The sequence below is a fragment of the Rhinopithecus bieti genome, unplaced genomic scaffold (genome assembly GCF_001698545.2).
Source record: "Rhinopithecus bieti isolate Rb0 unplaced genomic scaffold, ASM169854v2 scaffold_72161, whole genome shotgun sequence".
Classification (NCBI taxonomy): domain Eukaryota; kingdom Metazoa; phylum Chordata; class Mammalia; order Primates; family Cercopithecidae; genus Rhinopithecus; species Rhinopithecus bieti.
Window position 1 is genome coordinate 529,533 of NW_016828382.1, and position 8,295 is coordinate 537,827.

Consider the following 8,295-nt stretch of genomic DNA (forward strand, 5'->3'; position numbering starts at 1 on the left):
AAAAAAAAAAAAAAAAAAAAAAAATCATTGCAGGATAAAATGTCAAGCAACTGAAAACTTTTCTGTGATATATACAGAAATGATATCGATGTAAATATTTTCACATAAACAAGAGCAAAGATCAAGAAAAAAATTAAATATCTTGATGGGCAACAGAAATACACAGATTAAAAAGGTTATTTTTATTTTACTTCAGTGCTTCTATTGAGCACAACTGTCAGAGAAATAGGAATTAGATAAATCTTTACATTTCTTCAGCGAATTACATACAATAAAGACACCTCTCTACAATAAAATAAAATATTAGCATCATTAGACTCCTGAAAGTCATGACTTTCAATTAAATTACTCTTTTTGCTCTGCTGTGAAGCTACATGCTTTATCAGAATTTTGCCAGTTGAAAGAAAATGAAGCTAACACTTGCAAGAGCCGGCAAAACACAGGTGGCAGCAAATTAGGCACAATGAGGTGTGGATTTTCCTCTTAAAGTGGATTACCCACACCTAGGAGATAATGACTTGCAGCGCAAAACAAACATTGTGGGATAAAACAGACGATATTTAAATCAATATATTTTCTGCAGGGATGGCTCTGAAGTTGGCTTTGTTGGAACTTTTTCATAAGGAATCTCAGATTAAGACTTTTGAAACCTCTCAAGGGCCAGGCACAGTGGCTCATGCCTGTAATCCCAGCACTTTGGGAGGCCGAGGCGGGTGGATCACCTGAGGTCAGGAATTCAAGACCAGCCTGGCCAACATGGTGAAACCTCATCTCTACCAAAAATACAAAAAATTAGCTGGGTGCAGCGACATGTGCCTGTAATCCCAGCTGCTCAGGAGGCTGAAGCAGGAGAATCGCTTGAATCCAGGAAGCAGAGGTTTCAGTGAGCCAAGATCACACGACTACAATCCAGACTGGGTGACAGAGTGAGATTCCGGGTCAAAAAAACAAACTCTTGAGGCAATGAAACCAAGCCAAGGATTCACCATCAGACGGTGCCTATAAAGCCTGTATTAATTGGGTGAATTTCTCTCCTTTCAATGTCTCCAAAATATCTTGAGGTTCCTGACATTCTTTACTTATTGCAAAGTTAGAAACCCTATAAAGGAATTGTGTGGGCCAGGCCTGTCTTTTTCCAAGTCAATATACTGGCTTTAAAAAGTCAACATCAATCCCTTGAAGCAGTCTGGTTGCATTCAAAAAATGATGTTGCAGTGAAAGCCTTGGTAAAATAACCACTGTTTCCAGTGTTTCCAGTTACAAAAGAAAATAGGCTCTTTTTGTTTGTTTGTTTGTTTGTTTTGAGATGGAGTCTCACTCTGTCGCCTAGGCTGGAGTGCAGTGGTGTGAGCTCCGCTCACTACAACCTCTTCCGCCCAAGATTCTCCTGCCTCAGCCTCCCAAGTAGCTGGGATTACAGGCGCCTGCCACCATGCCTGGCTAATTTTTATATTTTTAGTAGAGATGGGGCTTCACCATCTTGTCTAGGCTAGTCTCAAACTCCTGACCTTGTGATCCACTGGCCTAGGCCTCCCAAGGTGCTGGGATTACAGGCGTGAGCCACCATGGCTGGCCAAAAATAGGTTCCTTATTGAACTTATGCAAATAATTATATTGCCAGAAAATAAGAAAACTAATGAATAGTTTCCAAATTCTGAAGAATTCAGGTAGAAAGGTAAATGTTTCCATTTTGCCCACAGAAGTATATTTTACCCCAATGCTGTAAGCTATAAATATAGCTCAAAAGAAAAAAAAATGTCCTTGAGTCTGGAAAACAAAACATAAAAAAATCAGTAATGTTTCAAACAAAAAGTCCTTCATCCACTCAGTCCCATGTAATTCTCATTCTCCTTGATGTTGGGTTAGCAATCTGCATGAATACATCAGTTTTTCATTAGAGCTTTGGACTTTTTCTGTTTGTTTGTTTGTTTTGAGATGACGTCTTGCTCTGTCGCCCAGGCTGGAGTGCAGTGGCGCCATCTCAGCTCACTGCAAGCTCCGTCTCCTGGGTTCACGCCATTCTCCGGCCTAAGCCTCCCGAGTAGCTGGGACTACAGGGGTCCACCACCACGCCCAGCTAATTTTTTGTATTTTTAGTAGAGATGGGGTTTCACCGTGTTAGCCAGGATGGTCTCTATCTCCTGACCTCGTGATCCACCCACCTTGGCCTCCCAAAGTGCTGGCATTACAGGTGTGAACCACCTCGCCCTGATGAGCTTTGGATGTTTTTACCTAGTCCAAAGGTGTGATCTCCAAAGTTATCAGAAACCTGTGTTTAAGACTACTTGTCAAGGTCCTTTTCATGAATTTCCTTGAAGACACAGCACTCCAGGATTTGCAAAAGGTTTTTAGAAAAAAAAAAAAAATCAGAATAAAGCAATTTACTGTATATACCATGACATATCAGCCTTTTATTTTATTTTCATTTTTTATTTTTGGAGTAATGTGGAACTTTTTAATTTGGAAGGCAAAAGGTTACACTTAATTGAAGGCAGAGGTCAGGTTAATAAATGTTCGTTACAAAGTTGTTCTGACACAGAGAGAGGGAACTTCTCTGGGCTCTCCACTTGCCTACCAAATCAGAGGTGGTGGTAAGTACAAATCTGAAGAAAATCCATGTGTCAAACAAGTTGCTATCTCAAGAACTCTTATGCAAGAAAATCAAAGTGAACACTGTTCCAGTCTCTTACTCTTCAATTAAGTAAATGGGAATGATTCATGAAGCCCACCAAGTTCATGACAATAAGGTACAAGATGGTGCTAGCAAAGAGAAAGAAGCAAAGTCTCACTCCAAGGAGATGCCTTCGAAGCCCACTTTATTCTGTGGGTTCACCTGTATTCTCAGGCAAACTGCTACGATGAAACTCCCCACACAATATGTGAAACCCAAGAGGAAAAAGTTGAAGGGGAAGGTCCCCATGAGAAGACAGTAAGTGAATTGCAGCGCCCTAGTCAACAGTATATACAGCAGGTATATATCCAGCAACTTCAGACACTGCAGAGTAGAGCTCAAGTACTCTTCTAAGAACCATCAGGTGACTGACACTACCGGCACTGACATGAATGGATGCAAGGTACACCAGCCAGCGCTCCCTAGGCTCATAGAGGACCCAGCAACCACACCGAATGTCCATATCAGATTTTTAGGTATCTCATACAATGGTGGAACACATATTAACAACATATCCATACAAATATAACTCAAAGAAAGTGTAACACCATTTCTTAATTAACAAAGCTTCCTGTATGATTTTAATATACCAAATAAGCCTCATGTCTCTCTTGGACTTCCAGGGGTCCTATTTATTATTAATAACATATGTTAATATATTATAAGATTATGTTCAAGTTAGGGGCAAAAATACTTAATTTTAGAATTTGAAACTTGATTTTAGGAAGTATATCAAATATCAAAAGTTTAAAAACCTTGCTATTAAAATAAGAAAGATTTAAGACCCATGTTCAAAATAGAATCACAAGTCACTGTGACCTGATCGAGGATCTGGAAATTGACTGGTTTCCTAACACCTTCCTGTCCTGTGTACTTCTCTGGAAAGTCCTCCTGTATCCCCAAGAGCACGAGTTTTGCATGGTAGAGATGCTAGTTTAACACTGCATGTAACAGACTAGTTATGACACTTGATTATTACCCTGCTCCTTTATGTATCAGCCTCCACCTGTCTAGGCAGTGACTTCATTCTCTTTGGGTTTCCAGTGCTTAGTACACAGTCAGGTAAATGTGTTAGCCTCGATAAATATCTACTCAATAAATTGATTGAATATAGTGATCTACCATGTTTTGCTTAAATTAAAAATTGATCAATGGGCTGATATATTTTATAACACATGCATACACACATATGGAGAGACAGAAAGAGAGAGAGCAGAAAATAGATACCAGCATAAAGTCAATTGTGTTAGGCACAAAAGAACCAAATTAGATTTTAAATATGGCTATTTATTCAGGCTACTTACTGAACTGCCTTTATCTATTTATGAGATACTTTGCCTTTTCTCCTAACTTCCTCACATTTCTGGATAGACAGTGAAATGTCCCCAGGACTTTTCCTAAATCTTATTATTCTGAGCTCATTAGAAGATTTTGTTTTAAGCTCTAGCTCCATTGTCCAGCTGGGTTTAAGTTCTAGCTTTATTATCAGATAGATAATTATCTAGTATCTAGTAGATAAAGCTTGGGTAAACCACCTAATGTCTCTAAACCCCACTTTAATGTCCCTGAACCTCAGCTTCCTCCCCTATAGAAGTCAAAAGGAAATGCAAACTACTGAACAGAATATGTCATGGTTATTTGTTCTAATATAAGGTTATCAAGCTTATAGGTAGACCCTATGACACACCAGTAAATCACATAGACTCTGGAGTGACATTGGCAGATTTAATTCCAGCAATACCACTTACTAGTTTTGCAAGGTTTATCTAATTACTTACTGATATGGGTTAGCTATGTCTCCATGCAAATCTCATCTTAAATTATAGCCCCATGTGTTGTGGGAGGGACCCAGTGGAAGATAATTGAATCATGGGGGCAGTTCCCCCATATAGTTTCTGTGGTAGTGAATAAGTCTCCCGTTATCTGATCGTTTTATAAGGGGAAACCCCTTTCACTTGGTCCTCATTTTCTCTTGCCGCCACCATGTAAGAAGTGCCTTTTGCCTTCCACTATGATTGTGAGACCTCCCAGCCATGTGGAACTGTGAGCCCATTCAACCTCTTTTTATTTATAAATTACCCCGTCTTGGGTATGTCTTTATTCGTAGCATGAAAATGGACTAATACACTTACCCTCTCTGTGCCTCCATTTCTCTATCTGTAAAATAATATTAATAATAGAGTTTTTATGAGGATTAAATGAGATAAATCATGTAAAGCCTATTTTAGCATCCAGGAAGATCTCAATGTATGTCAGTTATAATTGTTAAGTTGAAGATTTGTATTAAGTCTGTGGGCCTTTTGAGATAATATGGCCTGTTTGGAAGCTGAGTTATTTATAATTTTAGAGAGAAGAATGAATCCACCAGAACTCCACCTCTCTATAAACTGCACTCTGTGGCATGGCTTAATTAGAGGCCTGCTGCAGGGCTGAGAAGTAATGCTTGACCTTACATGTTCCATAAATCCTCTTGGCAAATTGACCACTCCAGATTTTATTTTACTTTCATTTTTTATTTTGGAGGAGCATATTTTATTTTTTGAGTGCTTCTACCACTATACTAAGAGAGGCTGTTTCCAGAAAACTCTCAAACTATTTTTCCTCTGCTCTCACACAAAAACAATCAACACAGAAGACTTCTGGACCCCAAAATATATGGGGATTTCTCCCCAGCAGGAAGCAAGCAATCAGTTCTACAGCAGACACAAGCTAGGTGTCCTCCAATTCAGCTCCAACACTGTCTACCCAGAGATAGCATCAGATCCCCAAGTTGAGGGCTCAGTCCCACAAGAGCACCCTGTCCTTCCAACCAGTCGTAAGTTCAGGTCTCTGGAACTTCTGACCAACAGGCTTCAAGTTGGGGTTGCCATGACCCCCTCTTCGGGTTTGATTAATTTGCTAGAGTGGTTCACAGAACTGAGGAAGACACATTTACCAGTTTATCACTCAGGATATTTTTAAAAATACAAATAAAAGCCAATGAAGGGATACAAGAAGGTCAAAGTCTGGAAGGGTCCTGAGCACTGGAGCTTTTGTCCTCGTGGAGTGGGGATGTGTCACCCTCCCAGCATGTGAATGAGTTTTTGTTTACCTTCCCATGATCCTCCACATGTTCAGCACAGGAGGCTCATGGGAAGGTAAAAAACACTTCTTAGAAGCTCCCTGATCCATTCCTTTTGGGTTTTCATGGAGGCTTCATTACATAGGCATGACTGATTAAACTACTGGCCACTGGTGATTAACTTGACCAGCCCCACTGTGAAGCTATCAGTCAACACTAACATACAAAAAGACAGCCTTTGGAGATTCCAAGGATTTTTAGTAATCTTATGCCAGGAAACAGGAACAAAGACCAAATACATGTATTTCACAATATCACAGGGACACTGGCTTTTTTGAGGCCTTTCCTCAGATCACTAGAGCAGCATACAGGAAAACCAATTTTCTACTAGGGTTCTTTAGATGTTCAGACTTGGTGTGATCCTCCTGTGAGTTAAAATGTACCTCCTCCAAAAGTCTGATTCATTTGTCTCTCTACTTAGAAAAAACTGGTATGGAAACTCTTTTTCACCAATGATGATGACATGCATTTTTCCCAACAATGTAAGCCCAATATATTCCAGTCTCAATTTACAAGACAGATACATCATAGGATCTTTAATACACATATCTAGGAAGATCTCTGAATTACTTAATAAGATATTCGGGAATATTCCATCCACCCCAGAGCTGACAAAGAACAACAGTTATAGAAAAAATAGCTGTAGAGGCAGTGAATGTTTAAGATGAGTTGGTACCTTTTGTTTTAATAGCTTCTATTAGTCACAACTTGTTAAACTGTAACATTCCTTTCTAAATCTGCTTCCTGCTCCTTCCTCACTTCTGTAATTTTCTGCAGTAGAATATGTAGTACATATTGGCTCTACAAATTGCCAGGTGCACATCAAAGGAAAGCATGAAAAAAAATAGTAAAGAAAAAGTAAACTTCCCAAAGGATTTCATTGTTAGATAAGAAAACTAGCACACATGCGCACACATACACACACACACATATACACTTTAAAGAAAGAATTAGGGGTCCTGATAAGCTGGCACATAAACCTGTTGTTCCCATCAAATGAATCATCAAAGATTTGAGAGTTAATTTGAGTGAATGTGTCAGTATTATTCCAACAAAGACATGAGCATACACACAAACAAAAGATTTTTTTTTTTTTTTTTTTTGAGACAGGGTCTCATTATGTTGTCCAGGCTGGAATGCAGTGGCTGCTGATAGATATGATCATAGCACACTGCAGACTTGAACTCCTGGGCTCAAGCAATCCACCCGCCTCAGTCCCCCAAGTAGGTGGGACTACAGGCATGTGCCACCTTGCCCAGCTACAAGATGTTTTGCACCTGAAGAGTTAATATAATCCATAATAATAACCACCCTCTGTATAACTCATCCTACATCAGGCCCTTAGTTTCACACACATTTCACCACATTTTTCATACTTGAAACAACCCTATAAGGTAGATATTATTATTACTATAGCAACCCATTTTACAGATGAGAAAATTAGAAGCAGTTTGGTGATTCTCTAAGATGATGCACAGGACTCAATACTTTCAACTATAATTTATTACAGTATAAAAATTATGGCCGGGCGTGGTGGCCCATGCCTGTAATTCCAGCACTTTGGGAGGCCGAGGCAGGTGGATCATAAGGTCAGGAGATCAAGACCATCCTGGCCAACATGGTGAAACCCCGTCTCTACTAAAAATACAAAAATTAGCCGGGTGTGTTGGTATGCACCTGTAATCCCAGCTACTCAGGAGGCTGAGGCAGGAGAACTGCTTGAACCCAGGAGGCAGAGGCTGCAGTGAGCCGACATGGGGCCACTGCACTCCAGCCTGGGAAACAGAGTGAGACTCTGTCTCAAAAAAAAAAAAAAAAAAATTTACAAGGCAAAAATCAGCAAAAGGAAAAGGCATGTGGGACAAAGGAAATCAGACATGGGCTTCCCAGAGTCCTCTCCCAGTAGAGTCACACAAGATGCACTTAACTCCTCCAGCAACGAGTTGTGATAATACGTGTAAAACATTACTTACTAGGGAATCTCATTAGACACTCAATGCCCAAGGTTTTTATGTGGGGCTGTCAGGTAAACACTCCTACCTAGCACATCCTAAAATTCCAGACTCCCAGAAGGAAGCAGATGTTCAGCAGAAACTTCATTGTTTGTACAAATATTTTAGGCATCGTGAGCCATTCTTCTCAGGGAATGATGAGAACCCTCCAGAAATTCAAGTTCCCAGACACCAGACAAGGGCCAACCTTGCAAGCCTTTCTAAGACTAGCAGCCTCAGGCCTACTTTAATTCTTTTCTACACAGGAGTAGACTGAGAAGCCTTGGTCAACTGTGCAGAAGCAGAGGACGGGGATGTCACTGAGCAAGGGACATGAAGCATTCAAGTGTGTGTGTGTGTGTGTGTGTATATACACACACACATATATATACATTATATGTAATATATTATATATACACATTATATATATACATTATATATACACACATTTTATATATATATATATATATATATATATATATTTTTTTTTTTTTTTTTTTTTTTTATAGTGG

At 39.6% G+C, this 8,295-nt stretch overlaps 1 protein-coding gene and 1 pseudogene across 1 annotated transcript in view; both read right to left on the reverse strand.

Annotated features, from left to right (window-relative positions):
* Positions 1–8,295, reverse strand: part of BCAT1 (branched chain amino acid transaminase 1) — a 137,805-nt gene that overhangs the window by 100,338 nt on the left and 29,172 nt on the right. The gene's annotated exons all lie outside the window — the stretch shown is intronic.
* LOC108523726 (dolichyl-diphosphooligosaccharide--protein glycosyltransferase subunit DAD1 pseudogene) lies at positions 2,694–3,061 on the reverse strand (annotated as a pseudogene).